This window comes from Conger conger, chromosome 12 (genome assembly GCF_963514075.1).
Source record: "Conger conger chromosome 12, fConCon1.1, whole genome shotgun sequence".
In the NCBI taxonomy this organism is placed as follows: Eukaryota; Metazoa; Chordata; class Actinopteri; order Anguilliformes; family Congridae; genus Conger; species Conger conger.
In genome coordinates this window covers 2,255,814-2,272,035 of record NC_083771.1, presented here as the reverse complement: position 1 = coordinate 2,272,035, position 16,222 = coordinate 2,255,814, and the positions used below count along the sequence as shown (strand labels likewise).

Sequence of the window (16,222 nt, the reverse complement as noted above, 5' to 3'; positions counted from 1 at the left end):
GGTAACAGGGGCGGTGTGAAGGCAGGTTGTTCAAGAGCGCCCACCGCTGCCCGGTACAAAGGTCGTCTGTTTTAAGGATTGTGGTTGTGATTTTAAATATTGTGTGTGCTTTTATCGATAAAAAGGGAAGGGCAAAGGGTCCTCGCGGGAATTTTAATGAAATTACTTGCTTTTATTGTATTTAAATATATGTTTTTACTGTAATGTAATTTTGTTATTTATGAAGTGATATTTATTTCTGTAAGGACATGCCCGAGCACAAACAATGTATTGTATTTAAAAATGTGTTGATATAATAAACCTTTTAAAAACAAAAATCTGTTCTTATCAGTTTAATATCTGATACGTCCCCTATCAGGGGACTATATATTAAACGGATTTTTGGCACAGGGAGTCGGAGAAGGAGCTTGCTCCGTCCGCTTCAAGCATCGACCCGTTATTGCAGTGCGTTCGGGAACGGTGCGCCTCTCCAAGTTTTGTGCAAAAAAAGGTTGTGTTTTGTTGCCCTGTTCTTCCCCCTTTTTGTTTGTTTGTTTGTTTTTTTTGTATGTATGTAAATTGTGTTGTAAATAGGGTGAATATGTGCCCTTGTTGTAAGTGTGCTTGCCTCTGTTTTTTAGCAAAATGATGTAGTTTTCTGTGCGGGACGTAACTGTTTGTTGTCATTGCGCTGTCTCGCTTTTCCCACCTTCCCTCTCGGATTGTCTGTCCGGCCGGCCGGCTGGCGGCAGTGGCAACCCCGGGTCAGTGGGAGTGGCTGGGAAGGGGGCCGGAGGCGCCTGGTGCGCTGAAAGGTCACATTTCGCTCGGGTTTCTCTTCAGCACGCACAAATCTTTCGCCTTTTACTAAAGATTTCGCTCGGGTTTCTCTTCAGGTTGTATTAACCCAATGCCCTCTGCTCGTAAAACAGCAGAGGACACTGGGCTTGCAGGTGTTGAGGCAATTTGAGCGGCGTGTCCCTCTTTCTTTCTCTCTCCTTTTTGCTCCTTGTTTCCCTCTCTCTTTGAAGGTCTGTTGTGAAATCGAAGTACCAGTGGCTTGACCGCGGCTTCGGTGGATCCGCAGGCCGGCGGACCAGGCCGGACCGACAGCGTTTTGGGGCTAGGCAGGTACCAGTGGCCTGACCGCGGCCTGCCGAACCCCAAACGCCGAAGCCAACACAGCGTTTTGGGGCTAGGCAGGTACCAGTGGCCTGACCGCGGCCTGCCGAACCCCAAACGCCGAAGCCGACGCAGCGCTTGGAGGATCCCCTGCCAGAAGTCTCCCCTGCCAGAAGTCTTCTACCATCCGGAGGAAGAGCCACGACTGCTGCGGAACGCCTTTTTGCCGAGGACCGGAGGGGAGTTCCAGAGCTGCCCGGAGAGGTCTCCCGGATAGGGCTGCTCTCCGGGCCACCACCAGCTTTTCTTCGCTGGGCCTTCGCCATTCCTGCTGCGCTCTCCCTCTGGTCTTCCAGGCTCTGCAGCAGCTCCACCTGAGGCTCCCCGAAGACGAGGCAGAGGAGCAGGCAGACGGGGACCAAGGACCTCCCTCACCCAGACGACGCCGACCGGATCCAGCTTTGCCATCCCTGCTTGGATCCAACGCTTGGCGTCTTCTTCAAGAAGGGAGGTGCCACTGCACCAGGGGAGCTGATCTTTGATCAGCTCCTTTTGGGCTTGCCTTTTGGTCCCCTGGGGACAACATCTTTGAGCGCTGTGTCTGCTTTTCTTCCCAACGGCAAAGGTCCGGCCTGAGCGAGAGGGAGGATGGCGACAGGAGTCCAGCCAGGTGTCAGAAGACATCACGCCGTCCGCATGACTCTCCTGCCCAGTGGAGAAGGGGGCAGCAGCAGTAGTGTGGGTCCTCCGGTGGAGCAAGGGGCAGGTGGTGCAGCCGCTGAGGGCACCACTGGGCCAGCTGCCACCAGTGGAGGAAATGGAGCTGCTGCCCCAAAAGTGAGCGGACAGGACAGGAGAGTGACAGGTATGACCCGCCTGGAATTTAGTCGGGCAGTTCTTCAGCGAGCTATGGGCTTTGTGCCTGGCGACCTGAACTGCCTGGTGAAGGTTCCAGGAAATGCAGATATTTTTGAAATTAGCTTTAAAAACGCTAATGTCCTGGAGAGATTCTGGAACCTCTTTAGAGAGGGGAAGGACAAGGCCCCCCTCAGCAACTTTGAGGTAGAGCCCCTGTCCGACACGGAAAACAAAGTGGTCACTGTACAGTTTTATAATGAAGCTGTACAGGACCACGATGTGAGTACGTGGTTGGGCAGGTATGGCCAAGTTAAATCAGGATCTCGGAGGGTCCTGGATGAGGACGGAGTCTGGACCGGGGCCAGAAAATGGCTGGTCCAGCTAAAACCTGACCCCTCTGCAGTTGGGGGGGTATGTCATATCCCCAGCACCATTACGCTGGGGAGACACCGGGGCGTGGTGTTTTATCACGGCATGCCCAAGCTGTGCAGGAACTGCGGCGAGTTAGGTCACTTGGCCGCAGCCTGCACAGTGGTCAAGTGCAAGTCGTGTGGCGGCGAGCACGAGACCAGGGCGTGCCGTGACCCGAGGCCCTGTAATCTTTGCGGGGTGAGGGGGCATCTCTTCCGGGATTGCCCCCTCTCGTACGCGAACAGGGCCCGGAGCACCGCGCCCCTACCATCGTCATTGACTGCCCCCCCGCTCCCTACCCCGCTCCCTACCCCTCTTATACCCACAATAATTGAAAATACATACACGTCCCCCCCCATTCAGCCTGACAACATACTAACACAGGCACCGAGCACGGCACAAGACCTCCCCTGCAGCACTATTTCGGAAACCCCAAACAGCACAGTTCCCCTGATTACCCTATCCCCAATCACCACAGTAAAGGAGGAGCCTGACTCCGACATCCTCATCACGGTGGAGGAGTCAGACTCCTCAACCACAGACACTGATGACACCATCACACCCTGGCAGAAGGCAAAATCCAAAAAGGGCAAAAGAATGAGATCACCAAAAACTACAGCTCAGCACAATTTTCCCACCCAGCCTGCAAATCCAGCAATAACACGCCAAACAGGCTAAGATCAAGTGTAGTATCTGTTCTTATCAGTTTAATATCTGATACGTCCCCTATCAGGGGACTATATATTAAACGGATTTTTGGCACAGGGAGTCGGAGAAGGAGCTTGCTCCGTCCGCTTCAAGCATCGACCCGTTATTGCAGTGCGTTCGGGAACGGTGCGCCTCTCCAAGTTTTGTGCAAAAAAAGGTTGTGTTTTGTTGCCCTGTTCTTCCCCCTTTTTGTTTGTTTGTTTGTTTTTTTTGTATGTATGTAAATTGTGTTGTAAATAGGGTGAATATGTGCCCTTGTTGTAAGTGTGCTTGCCTCTGTTTTTTAGCAAAATGATGTAGTTTTCTGTGCGGGACGTAACTGTTTGTTGTCATTGCGCTGTCTCGCTTTTCCCACCTTCCCTCTCGGATTGTCTGTCCGGCCGGCCGGCTGGCGGCAGTGGCAACCCCGGGTCAGTGGGAGTGGCTGGGAAGGGGGCCGGAGGCGCCTGGTGCGCTGAAAGGTCACATTTCGCTCGGGTTTCTCTTCAGCACGCACAAATCTTTCGCCTTTTACTAAAGATTTCCGTGGAGAGGAACGCACCTGAGTTTGTGCTATTTTTGGATGCTCCGTCCACAGGGCGGGGCAACTTCGAACGGTTTAAGGACAGACGGCAATGTGCGACAGGTATGCGGGTTGCTTGCGAGTCGCCGACTTGCTCGTTTCTGGCTTATCGCCTGCTTGCCGCGTTCGATCGATGCCCCGCTCGCTAAATAGCTTTGGTCGCTGCCTAGAGAGCGGCTATTCAGTAAGTAACTCGGTAGTAAGTACGTAACAGCGTACTCGGTATGTGTCGAGTGTTTTTGGCGGCTGTGCCTGCCAGTGGAGGACAGTGGATCTTGGTGGGAGGAGCCAGCTGAGTCCGGTCGTTACGGTAGCTCGCCGACCGGCCAGTCAGTGCGTGCGCAGGGTTCTTGGGAAGGCGGGGAGGGGGGCCGGCTCCTGGGCCAGGTGGCGTCTTCCCCCGAGCGCGGTCCGGGGCCACCGGGAGGGCGCCGTCGGCAGGGGCCAGTGTGCGGTTATCGCTTCTCGGCCTTTTGGCTAAAAGAAAGAGAAGAGGATGGAGACACCAGACGGTGGATTGCCGGCCTATCGGGTGCGGCTGCAGAACACGGTTCGTGTGGAGATGGAGGAGGGAGAGAAACGCAACGGCTTTAATTTGGATTTTTTTGTTGAAAAAGTTTTGAAAGATATTTTGATGGTGGATCGGAAAACGGTGTTTTGTTTGCAGGATTTTTCCCAAAGAGGGTTTTTTGATTTAACCTTTTTTTCGGAAGCGGCATGTTTTAATTTGCATCGAAAGTTCTTGGAGTGCGAAGGAAATCCGGCGCTACAAGGCATTACGATGCATTTGCTTTACACCAAGGCCCTGAGACCTCTTACCGTCCACATGTACAACCCTTTTGTGCGGGAGGAGGACATCTTGGCTTTCCTGCGGAGGTATTGTTCGGAGGTGAAGGAGGCAGTCAAGCTGAAGGACAAGTTTGGCTTCTGGAACGGTAAGAGGCGGTTTTATGTACGTTTTAAGCAAGATCCCTCAGGTGTGGGGGGGATCGCGCATCCACCAGGGGCCTTCTCCATAGGCCCAGACAGAGGCTACCTGGTGTACCCAGGCCAGCCTTTGTACTGTAGACGGTGTGGGATGTACGGGCACGTTAAGGCGGTGTGCTCCACCGACCGATGCAGACATTGCGCATCGACAGAGCACGCGACAAAAGACTGCGTGGCCCCGAAAACATGCAGTCTTTGCGGGAGTGTGGAGCACCTTTTCCGGGCTTGCCCAGAAAGGGTGAGGTCGTTTGCGGCCTTGGTGCAGGGTGAGTTTGGGGCCTACTCTGGGCCTCCTGGAGGTCGAGCACGGCCTAGCACCAAGAAGGCCGGGCGAGAAGCAGGGGAGTCGGCTACGGAGGGAGGGCAGGCTTCGGAGCACGGGGCTGGGCCTTCCAGCACTACAAGCCCAGGCTCTGCGGCGGCCTTGGCCACTAGGCCGGTTCAGGAAGGGGTGGGGCCTGGGGGGCTGGCTCCTGTTCTGGATCCGTCCCTCCGTCCTGGGCATGGGGGCGAGGCCTCAGCCTTGGAGGAGCCACGGAGCGGCGCGGATGGGAGACCGGAGCAGGAAGCAGGTGTATCCAGTGAGGTCATGGCGGCTGGGTCTGGGTCTGGGTCGGGTCCGGTTTCCGCTGCGCCCCCGAGCTCCGGTCCGGGTCCTGCTCTTGGGTCCGGTCCGGCTCCGGATTCCGGTTCGGGTTCCGGTCCGGGTCCGGATTCCGGTCCGGGTTCCGGTCCGGGTCCGGATTCCGGTCCGGGTTCCGGTCCGGCTAGGAGTTCCGGTTTGGGTCTGGATTCCGGTCCGGTCCGGGCTTTCGCCGCGAAGCCAAGAGATCGGGATCCTGCTCCGGCGCTGGGAGGCATGGATGGGAGGTCCAAGGGTGAGCAGATCTTCGGGCCTTCCTCGCGTCCTGGCCTGGGCTTGGGGCTGGGCGCAGTGGTGATGAAGGCGAGGGCCGTGGCGGAGGAGTCCGGGGTCCCGAGAGAGGGTTCGCCGGAGCTATTCTCCCCCCTGTCTGTGCCTCTTGGTGAGGAGGTCTTGTCCCCGGAGGCGGAGGGAGCGGCTATGTGCACCACGGCGGACCTGCAGACCCCGTTGGCGTGGGGGGACAGCCCTCCTCCAGAGGGGGAGGTGCCGGAGTGGGCGCAGGTGGCAGCGCGGAAGCGGGTTCGCTCGGGGGACACAAACGGGAGGGAAGCAAAGGCGGGACCGGGCATCCCTCTGCAGAACAGGTTCCTGGCCCTATCGGACTCGGCGGAGGGGGAGGCCCAGGAGGTGGACATTGAGGTGGACCGGGAGGAAGCACCTGGAGCCTCTGCGGCCTCAGTAGGACCGGCAGTCAGCCCGTCTTCCCAGTTTGTGGGCTGGGATGTGGCGGGAATAACAGGGGTGATGGGGATGGAGAAAGGACTCGAGGGAGGGGGGGACTCCTCCGAGAAGGAAGGAGATTGAAGGTAAGGGTGGGTAGGTAAAATAATTTGTTTAAAATAATGGTGTTTAATGTTTTTACCTTGAATGTGCGGGGGTTGCGGAGCTCGGGGAAGAGGCAGGCACTTTTTGCCTCTTTGGCGGCAACAGGTGGAGATGTGTTTTTGTTGCAAGAGGTGCATCTTCGGGACATGGGGGACGTACTTCTCTTTACGAAGGAGTGGACGTGGGGCCCATCGGCGTGGTCGGTGGGCAGCGTTCATGCCGATGGGCTGGGGATCCTTGTAAAGGGAGTAGGGATGGAAGTCCAGGAGTCTGTGGACATTGTGGCGGGGCGGGCAATGTTTACAGACTTGGATTGCGCTTCTTGCAAATTACGGGTGGTTAATGTGTACGGGCCGACTCGGAGTGGGCGGAGGCTGGAGGTTTTCAGGGAGCTGGTGCCCAGTCTGTCCACCTCCAGACGGATCATCCTGGGGGGGGATTTTAATGTGTCGCTGGATGGGGGTGGGGCTAGCGCTGCTGGAGTGGAACATTCAGCGAGAGCGCTGGCAGAGCTGGTCAGGGACCACGGCCTGGTCGACTCCTTTCGGGCAGCACATCCGGCGGCTCCAGGCGTTACCTGGCGTAACTCCAGGGGAGCTGCGAGCCGCCTGGATTACATCTTCGTACCAAAGGAGTGGGCGGGGGTGACCGCCACGCTGCAGCCTTCATGGGCATCGGACCATGACATGCTGCAGGTGGCGGTCCCCATTCCCGACACGCAATGGGGGCCGGGGTACTGGAAGCTGAATACCTCCCTAATAAAATCTAGGGTATTCCAGGAGGCTTTTAGAGGGCTGTATAAGGCCGTGAGGGCTCTGCGGGGCTTGTACCCCACAGCGGTGGAGTGGTGGGAGGCGGCCAAAGGGCGTTTCGGGCTGTTCTGCCGAAACTTCAGCATGGCGCAGCGGCGGAGGGAGCGGGCTGAGGTGAGGAGGTGGTTAGATCTCCTCGCCTATATGCACGCCCAGCTCAACAGGGGGAGGGCAGTGAGGTGGGAGGCGTATGAGGGGGCGAAGGAGAGGGTGAGAAGCCTCCTGGAGGGAAGAGCTAAGGCCTCGGCCTTCCAGGGCCGGCTGAGGGAGATGGAGGAGGGGGAGAAGGCCACCGCATATTTTTTTCAGGCTGCTGAGGCTCGGAGGAGGGCCGCCGTGATCACCGGGTTGAAAGGGGAAGCGGGGCTGGAAACGGGGGTCCCGGAGATGCTGGGGATCGCGGAGGGCTTCTTCCGAGACCTCTTCAGCAGGAGAGAGTGCGACCCGGAGGAGCAGGAGGCACTGCTGGGGTGTGTGGTGCCCCGGTTGGGGCGGGAGGAAGGGCAGGCGCTGGAGGCGGAGCTCAGTTTGGAGGAGCTGACAGGGGCGCTCCGCTCCATGAGGGAAGGGAAGGCCCCGGGGCATGACGGACTCCCGTGGGAGTTCTATAGGGAGTTTTGGGACATCATTGGTCCGGATCTCATGGAGGTTTTTCAGGCGCTTCTGGAGGGGGGAGCGCTGTCGGCCTCCATGAGAAAAGGAGTGGTGTCGCTGCTCTTTAAAGGAGGGGACAGGGCTGACCTAAAGAACTGGCGTCCAATCACCCTGCTGACGGCGGACTATAAGCTGCTGGCCAAAGCAGCTGCGGTCCGCCTGAAGCAGGTGATGGACGTCCTGGTCAGCCCTGACCAAACTTGTGGGGTACCGGGGCGGTCCTGCAGCTGGAACCTGGTTCTGCTGCGGGACACAATTGACTGGGTGCGCGATCGGGGCCTTCCTCTGGCGGTGGTCAGCATCGACCAGGAGAAGGCCTTCGATCGGGTGCAGCACGCCTTCCTGTTCCGGGTCCTGCAGCGGATGGGTTTGGGCCCCCATTTTCTGTCCTGGTTGCGCATTCTGTACAGGGGAGTGTACAGCTGTGTGAAAATAAATGGGTTTCTGAGCGGGGCTGTGGAGCAAGCGGGGGGGGTGCGGCAGGGGTGCCCAATCTCCCCGCTGCTCTACGTCCTGTTCATGGAGCCCTTCGCAGAGCTGGTGCGTCGGGACCCGGGTGTGGACGGGGTGAGGATCCCAGGGGCTGCAGGGGCCGAGTTGAAGATCCAGCAGTATGCTGATGACACAACAATTTTTGTGTCTTCAACTCGGTCCCTGGCAAGGGTGAGAGTCCTGGTGGACAGGTTTGCGGCAGGGACGGGCTCCAGGGTGAACCTGTCCAAGTCCTCAGTCCTGCTGTGTGGCCGGTGGAGAGAGGAGGTGAGGGACTATGGTGGCTGGGAGCGGTGCCAAGGGGGACTGAAGGTGTTGGGGGTGCGCTTCTTTCCCCAGGGCAGTGGTGAGCGGAACTGGGAAGAACGTATGGCGCTGGTGAGATCGCGGCTGGGGGTGTGGGCACGCAGGCGGCTGTCGCTGACTGGGAGGGTGGTAGTGGTGAGGGCTGTCCTGCTCCCGCTACTCTTGCATCTGGCCTACGTCTTCCCAGTTCCTGCTAGGATCAAGGTGGCCCTGACCAGGGCCATGTTCAAGTTTCTGTGGGGAGGGAGGTACGAGTACGTGCGTCGCGACCTCATGTACATGCCAGTGGACATGGGGGGTCGCGGCGTGCCGAGAATCCCCCTGAAGCTTGACGCGATATTTACAGCTTTCGCATGTAGAATGGTCCTGGAAAGGGTCCCACATAAGTGCTACCACTTCGCCCGTCTCCACCTGGCAAATGCGCTGAGGCACTGGGTGCCGCTGACCCACGTGGCTCCACGGGCAGAACAGCAGTCCCCGGCCTATCAGGCGGTGCAGCGCTTCCTTAGGCAGTGCCCGGCTCCAGTGGAGAGGGAGAGACTTCTCCAGCACAGGCTGCTGTATAAGAGCATTGCGGGCAGGCAAGTGGCAGGTCCTGAAGGGGTGCCGCTGAGCATCGAGTGGGGCAAGGTGAGCGGGGGGAGGGCACCAGGGGTGGTGCGGGACCTCCACTGGCTGTGCGCGATGGGCAGGCTGTCGGTGCGGGAGGTGCTGCATCGCCATGGGTGCAGTGCCAGTCCACTCTGTCCAAGGGGCTGTGGGCTGGTGGAGTCGGTGGCTCACGCCCTATGGGAGTGCCGGTTCGCAAGGGTGTACTGGGGGTTGGTGCAGGGCCTCCTCAGTGGGGTAGGGCCTGCTTTCACCCTGAGCAGAGAGAGAGTCCTGTATAGGCGGGGGCTGGCAGCAGTGGGAGCTGTGGCTGAGGGTGTAGTGTGGGAGGTGATAGGGTATGGCAAGTGGGTGCTGTGGGAGGACAGGATGGCAGCAGTGGGGACGAGGCTGAGGGTCCTGACTCCCAGCCAGCTCTACTATAGGTTCTCGGGGAGGGTAGCGGAGAGAATAAGGGGGGATGGGGTGGTGCACGGGTGGGAATGGGTGCGGGAGTACTGGGGAGGCCTGGAAAGGCTCTTCCTCTGGGAGGGGGGTCCTGGGAATATGTAAGCATGTAAATAGAATGTATGTGATTGGGGTGGTTGGGTTCGGGGTTTGTGGGGTGGGGTGGGGTGGGGTGGGGAGGGGGGAGGGGGGAGGGTGGAGGGTGGGGTTCTTCTTGTTGTTTTTGTATTTGTATTGTTTTTGTTGTTGGAGTTGTTTGTTTGGGGTTTTGTAATTAGGGTAAGTGGGGGGTGGGAGTGGGTGGGGTGGGGGGTTGTATGGTTGTTTCGGTTCTGTTTTTGTTTGGTTTGAAATGTGTTGATACAGTGGGAATGTGTTGGGACTTTGGGACTTCAGGGGAGGGTGGGGTTTTGAGTTTACAGTTGTTAAGAGGATGTGGTTTGGAATTTGTTTGTTTATTGTTTGTATGAAAATGTAATGAGGTTGGTGCGGACCAATAAATTAATTTAAATACAAAAAAAAAATCTGTTCTTATCAGTTTAATATCTGATACGTCCCCTATCAGGGGACTATATATTAAACGGATTTTTGGCACAGGGAGTCGGAGAAGGAGCTTGCTCCGTCCGCTTCAAGCATCGACCCGTTATTGCAGTGCGTTCGGGAACGGTGCGCCTCTCCAAGTTTTGTGCAAAAAAAGGTTGTGTTTTGTTGCCCTGTTCTTCCCCCTTTTTGTTTGTTTGTTTGTTTTTTTTGTATGTATGTAAATTGTGTTGTAAATAGGGTGAATATGTGCCCTTGTTGTAAGTGTGCTTGCCTCTGTTTTTTAGCAAAATGATGTAGTTTTCTGTGCGGGACGTAACTGTTTGTTGTCATTGCGCTGTCTCGCTTTTCCCACCTTCCCTCTCGGATTGTCTGTCCGGCCGGCCGGCTGGCGGCAGTGGCAACCCCGGGTCAGTGGGAGTGGCTGGGAAGGGGGCCGGAGGCGCCTGGTGCGCTGAAAGGTCACATTTCGCTCGGGTTTCTCTTCAGCACGCACAAATCTTTCGCCTTTTACTAAAGATTTCCGTGGAGAGGAACGCACCTGAGTTTGTGCTATTTTTGGATGCTCCGTCCACAGGGCGGGGCAACTTCGAACGGTTTAAGGACAGACGGCAATGTGCGACAGGTATGCGGGTTGCTTGCGAGTCGCCGACTTGCTCGTTTCTGGCTTATCGCCTGCTTGCCGCGTTCGATCGATGCCCCGCTCGCTAAATAGCTTTGGTCGCTGCCTAGAGAGCGGCTATTCAGTAAGTAACTCGGTAGTAAGTACGTAACAGCGTACTCGGTATGTGTCGAGTGTTTTTGGCGGCTGTGCCTGCCAGTGGAGGACAGTGGATCTTGGTGGGAGGAGCCAGCTGAGTCCGGTCGTTACGGTAGCTCGCCGACCGGCCAGTCAGTGCGTGCGCAGGGTTCTTGGGAAGGCGGGGAGGGGGGCCGGCTCCTGGGCCAGGTGGCGTCTTCCCCCGAGCGCGGTCCGGGGCCACCGGGAGGGCGCCGTCGGCAGGGGCCAGTGTGCGGTTATCGCTTCTCGGCCTTTTGGCTAAGATCAAGTGTAGTATCTGTTCTTATCAGTTTAATATCTGATACGTCCCCTATCAGGGGACTATATATTAAACGGATTTTTGGCACAGGGAGTCGGAGAAGGAGCTTGCTCCGTCCGCTTCAAGCATCGACCCGTTATTGCAGTGCGTTCGGGAACGGTGCGCCTCTCCAAGTTTTGTGCAAAAAAAGGTTGTGTTTTGTTGCCCTGTTCTTCCCCCTTTTTGTTTGTTTGTTTGTTTTTTTTGTATGTATGTAAATTGTGTTGTAAATAGGGTGAATATGTGCCCTTGTTGTAAGTGTGCTTGCCTCTGTTTTTTAGCAAAATGATGTAGTTTTCTGTGCGGGACGTAACTGTTTGTTGTCATTGCGCTGTCTCGCTTTTCCCACCTTCCCTCTCGGATTGTCTGTCCGGCCGGCCGGCTGGCGGCAGTGGCAACCCCGGGTCAGTGGGAGTGGCTGGGAAGGGGGCCGGAGGCGCCTGGTGCGCTGAAAGGTCACATTTCGCTCGGGTTTCTCTTCAGCACGCACAAATCTTTCGCCTTTTACTAAAGATTTCCGTGGAGAGGAACGCACCTGAGTTTGTGCTATTTTTGGATGCTCCGTCCACAGGGCGGGGCAACTTCGAACGGTTTAAGGACAGACGGCAATGTGCGACAGGTATGCGGGTTGCTTGCGAGTCGCCGACTTGCTCGTTTCTGGCTTATCGCCTGCTTGCCGCGTTCGATCGATGCCCCGCTCGCTAAATAGCTTTGGTCGCTGCCTAGAGAGCGGCTATTCAGTAAGTAACTCGGTAGTAAGTACGTAACAGCGTACTCGGTATGTGTCGAGTGTTTTTGGCGGCTGTGCCTGCCAGTGGAGGACAGTGGATCTTGGTGGGAGGAGCCAGCTGAGTCCGGTCGTTACGGTAGCTCGCCGACCGGCCAGTCAGTGCGTGCGCAGGGTTCTTGGGAAGGCGGGGAGGGGGGCCGGCTCCTGGGCCAGGTGGCGTCTTCCCCCGAGCGCGGTCCGGGGCCACCGGGAGGGCGCCGTCGGCAGGGGCCAGTGTGCGGTTATCGCTTCTCGGCCTTTTGGCTAAGATCAAGGGTAAGATCCATGATGGTTCATGGATCCCCTAGGGTCTCTGCCGGAGGTCTGGAGCGTACTCCACCTGCTCTCAAGCCAGGCTTCGGCCTGGTGGTGAGGAGCGATCGGGGGTTTTTTAGGTTCCCCCTGATAGACTAGTACCCTTCGGGGTTAGAAATGTACCCTTCGGGGCCTGAATTGAACCCTTCGGGGCTATCTGATTGGATTTATTGCTAATGGAACTTGGATTTGGATATGGATTGACTTGGATTTTGATTCGGACAACGGCGCAGTTGTATATAATGTGAATAGGCTTAGTTAGAGTAGATTTAATAATAAAAAGGTAAAACTCTTAGCCAACGCTGAGGCCTTGACTTTGAGCTTCACCAAAAAAAAAAAAAAAAAAAAAAAAATCTGTTCTTATCAGTTTAATATCTGATACGTCCCCTATCAGGGGACTATATATTAAACGGATTTTTGGCACAGGGAGTCGGAGAAGGAGCTTGCTCCGTCCGCTTCAAGCATCGACCCGTTATTGCAGTGCGTTCGGGAACGGTGCGCCTCTCCAAGTTTTGTGCAAAAAAAGGTTGTGTTTTGTTGCCCTGTTCTTCCCCCTTTTTGTTTGTTTGTTTGTTTTTTTTGTATGTATGTAAATTGTGTTGTAAATAGGGTGAATATGTGCCCTTGTTGTAAGTGTGCTTGCCTCTGTTTTTTAGCAAAATGATGTAGTTTTCTGTGCGGGACGTAACTGTTTGTTGTCATTGCGCTGTCTCGCTTTTCCCACCTTCCCTCTCGGATTGTCTGTCCGGCCGGCCGGCTGGCGGCAGTGGCAACCCCGGGTCAGTGGGAGTGGCTGGGAAGGGGGCCGGAGGCGCCTGGTGCGCTGAAAGGTCACATTTCGCTCGGGTTTCTCTTCAGCACGCACAAATCTTTCGCCTTTTACTAAAGATTTCCGTGGAGAGGAACGCACCTGAGTTTGTGCTATTTTTGGATGCTCCGTCCACAGGGCGGGGCAACTTCGAACGGTTTAAGGACAGACGGCAATGTGCGACAGGTATGCGGGTTGCTTGCGAGTCGCCGACTTGCTCGTTTCTGGCTTATCGCCTGCTTGCCGCGTTCGATCGATGCCCCGCTCGCTAAATAGCTTTGGTCGCTGCCTAGAGAGCGGCTATTCAGTAAGTAACTCGGTAGTAAGTACGTAACAGCGTACTCGGTATGTGTCGAGTGTTTTTGGCGGCTGTGCCTGCCAGTGGAGGACAGTGGATCTTGGTGGGAGGAGCCAGCTGAGTCCGGTCGTTACGGTAGCTCGCCGACCGGCCAGTCAGTGCGTGCGCAGGGTTCTTGGGAAGGCGGGGAGGGGGGCCGGCTCCTGGGCCAGGTGGCGTCTTCCCCCGAGCGCGGTCCGGGGCCACCGGGAGGGCGCCGTCGGCAGGGGCCAGTGTGCGGTTATCGCTTCTCGGCCTTTTGGCTAAGATAGGCGGTCGAATCGTTGGTTGGTGGGAGAGGAGTCTTGTCGCGCTCAAAGGAAAAAGTAAGTAAAAAATAGTTGTCTTTTTTGTTCCTGTGTTGCTTGTGTCCTTTTTTTTGTGTGTGTAGGGTGTGTTAAGAGCCCAACCGGAGAGGAGGAGTGAGGGGGTCCTCCGGGGGGGTAGGGCCCTTTTGGGCGTGCTTTTCCTGTGTTTCTCTGTGGTTGATACTTCTTTGTTAAATTGTTTGTAGTGTGGTTTAGTTTTTTGTGTGGTGGCGTATCCGGGATGGCGGCTGCTAGGGTCGGCGCCCGGAGGCACTGCTGTGTCCGTTTCTCATTGAGGGAGAAGGAAGGGAAGCTCCTGGAGATGTCCCGTTTGGACTTCTCCAGGAAGCTTCTCATGGGAGCCTTAAAGTTTGTGCCGGGAGACATAAACTGTTTGGTTGTGCTCCCGAGGGGTCGGGGCTTTGACGTAAGCTTCCGCACCCCTCAGCTGTTGGGTTCCTTCTGGAACTCAATCGAGAACATTAAAGAGAGCTTCTCAATGTTCGACATTGAGAGGCTCACAGACGACTCGGTTAAATACATCGTGTTCAAGATGTATAACGAGACGGTGGAGGCGGAAGACCTGGTAGCCTGGTTAAGGAACTACTGCCTGGTTAGGGGGCCAGGCCAGAAAATAATGGATGTAGATGGAATTTGGACTGGGAGTTGGAAGGTCCCTGTAAAATTGGTGGAGGACAAAAATGGATATGGGGGGTTAAGGCATCTGCCCTCCCTAATTGTTCTGGGGGAGAACAGGGGGCTGGTCTTCTACCAAGGCCAGCCAAAACTCTGCAGAAAGTGTGGGGCCTATGGCCATTTGGCAGAGGCCTGCCAGGTCATTTTCTGCAACAGGTGCAGGGAGGTGGGGCATCTCGCGGCTGAGTGCGTAAATGGAATCAGGTGCAATCTCTGCAGGTCTTCAGACCACCTGTTCAGAGATTGCCCTGATTCCTACGCGAACAGGGCCAAGCAGGCGAGGGCTGACGCCCGGGAGAGGCAGCGGGAGGAGGGGGAGGCCATGAGGAAGGAGCAGGAGGAGAAGGAAGAGGGAAAGGGTGAGGAAGCCCAGGAAGGGGCAGAAGGGGAAAATGGTGGTCAGGGTGTGGCTGGAACGAGTGGAGTGAGTGAGAATGTGGGAGAGAATGAGGGAGAGCCAGGTGGAGTGAATGTGTGCACAAACGAGGGAATGAGTGTGGGCGTGGCTGGGGGGAAGAGTGCAGGTGAGAATGGGGGAGCAAATGAGGGAACGAGTGTGGGCGCGGCTGGTGGAAAGGGCGCTGGTGAGAATGTGAGAGAGAACGAGGGAGAGGCAGGTGGTGTGAATGTGAAGGTTAATGAGGGAATGAGTGTGGGCGTGGCCGGGAAAGAAGGTGCAGGTGAGGAGGTGGAAGTGAAGGAGGGGGAGAACAGGGAGAAAGAAAGGGCCTGTGAACCCGTCGAGTCTCTGTACTCTGACTCCGACTCTGACGCAGTCTTCATGGAGACTGTAACAGAGGGGGAGAGTGATGAGGAAATGTTGGTGGAAGGAATGGTCCGCAAAAGAGGTGCAGAGACTGGAACGGAAGGGGTGGAAAGAAAGAAAAGGGGGGTGAGGGAGAGGTGGGGCTTGATGGCTGGGCTGTCAGACAGCGGGTCATCGGGCTCCTCCCCAATCTACCCGGAGCAAGGACAAAACCAGGCCCCCTATATCTCCGAGACAGAACCATCGTCATCTGCTGGGTCACCAGCAGGTGGCGGTGGGGTTTTAAAGTAATGGTGAGTATGGCATTTCTTTTAACTTCGTGGTGTTTTTAATTCTTTCTGCCTGTTCTAACCCTCACTTCTGAATTTAAAAATGGCTTCCCAGCACATGCCCCTCACGGTGGCAACCATTAATGTGTGCAGCGTGAGGACATTAAAGAGGGCAAGATCTGTGTTGTGTGCTTTGGAAAGTGTGCAAGCAGATGTGATTTGCCTACAGGAGTGTGGGCTGCCATATCGCTCCTCCTACAGGATGTGGGAGGACCTATGGCAGCAGGGGCCGTCTCTCTGGAGCGGCTCCCACTCCAATCGGGCGGATGGTGTGGCAGTGCTGGTGAAGAACAGAAATATTGAGGTGAAGGGGAGCACAGTGGTGAGAACAGGCAGAGTTTTAACAGTATCTCTCTCTTTTAATGAAATTACTTTTAACCTTGTGAATATTTATTGCCCGCAGGGGAAGCAGGAGCGCTGGGAGCTCCTTCAGGAGCTCCCCACATATCTTTTAGGGAGAGCTCCTCTGCTATTGGTTGGGGATTTTAATTGCGTTTTAAACAGGGCTGGGCGGAGGGGAGCAGGGGACGATTTTAAAATGGACAAAACGTCTTTTTATTTGAAAAATTTAATTAATGATTTTAAACTCACAGATATTTATTCTGCTCTTAACCCGGGGCAGGAGGGTTTTACCTGGCGCACGAGTGATGGATCCCGGGCATCGAGGATTGACTTCCTCTTTGCCAGGGGTTTTGCTGGTCTGGCATCATCTCTGAGCCCGGTATTCTACTCAGACCATTCCCTGCTGTGCTGCTCCCTGGCTGTGAAGTCAGGTGTAGCAGTCGGCAGGGGAATATGGAAACTGAACTGCCGGTTGTTGGAGGACCCGGCAGTAGTGATGGCTTTTAATGAAGTGT

General features: G+C 56.0%; 7 non-coding genes and 2 pseudogenes across 7 annotated transcripts; all 9 read left to right on the top strand.

Moving 5' to 3' along the window:
- Positions 1-297: 297 nt before the first annotated feature.
- Positions 298-470, top strand: LOC133106316 (U2 spliceosomal RNA; annotated as a pseudogene).
- A 2,557-nt stretch (positions 471-3,027) lies between these two features.
- On the top strand, positions 3,028-3,215 carry LOC133106298 (U2 spliceosomal RNA). Its single transcript, XR_009704465.1, has one exon. It is a non-coding gene; the product is annotated as a U2 spliceosomal RNA (small nuclear RNA).
- A 332-nt stretch (positions 3,216-3,547) lies between these two features.
- LOC133105934 (U5 spliceosomal RNA) lies at positions 3,548-3,664 on the top strand. Its single transcript, XR_009704119.1, has one exon. It is a non-coding gene; the product is annotated as a U5 spliceosomal RNA (small nuclear RNA).
- A 6,250-nt stretch (positions 3,665-9,914) lies between these two features.
- Positions 9,915-10,095, top strand: LOC133106360 (U2 spliceosomal RNA; annotated as a pseudogene).
- Positions 10,096-10,427: 332 nt separating this feature from the next.
- Positions 10,428-10,544, top strand: LOC133105933 (U5 spliceosomal RNA). Its single transcript, XR_009704118.1, has one exon. It is a non-coding gene; the product is annotated as a U5 spliceosomal RNA (small nuclear RNA).
- Positions 10,545-10,977: 433 nt separating this feature from the next.
- LOC133106181 (U2 spliceosomal RNA) lies at positions 10,978-11,168 on the top strand. Its single transcript, XR_009704352.1, has one exon. It is a non-coding gene; the product is annotated as a U2 spliceosomal RNA (small nuclear RNA).
- Positions 11,169-11,500: 332 nt separating this feature from the next.
- Positions 11,501-11,617, top strand: LOC133105932 (U5 spliceosomal RNA). Its single transcript, XR_009704117.1, has one exon. It is a non-coding gene; the product is annotated as a U5 spliceosomal RNA (small nuclear RNA).
- An 814-nt stretch (positions 11,618-12,431) lies between these two features.
- On the top strand, positions 12,432-12,627 carry LOC133106515 (U2 spliceosomal RNA). The gene has a single exon (XR_009704530.1). It is a non-coding gene; the product is annotated as a U2 spliceosomal RNA (small nuclear RNA).
- A 332-nt stretch (positions 12,628-12,959) lies between these two features.
- Positions 12,960-13,076, top strand: LOC133105930 (U5 spliceosomal RNA). Its single transcript, XR_009704115.1, has one exon. It is a non-coding gene; the product is annotated as a U5 spliceosomal RNA (small nuclear RNA).
- The last annotated feature ends 3,146 nt before the right edge of the window (positions 13,077-16,222 follow it).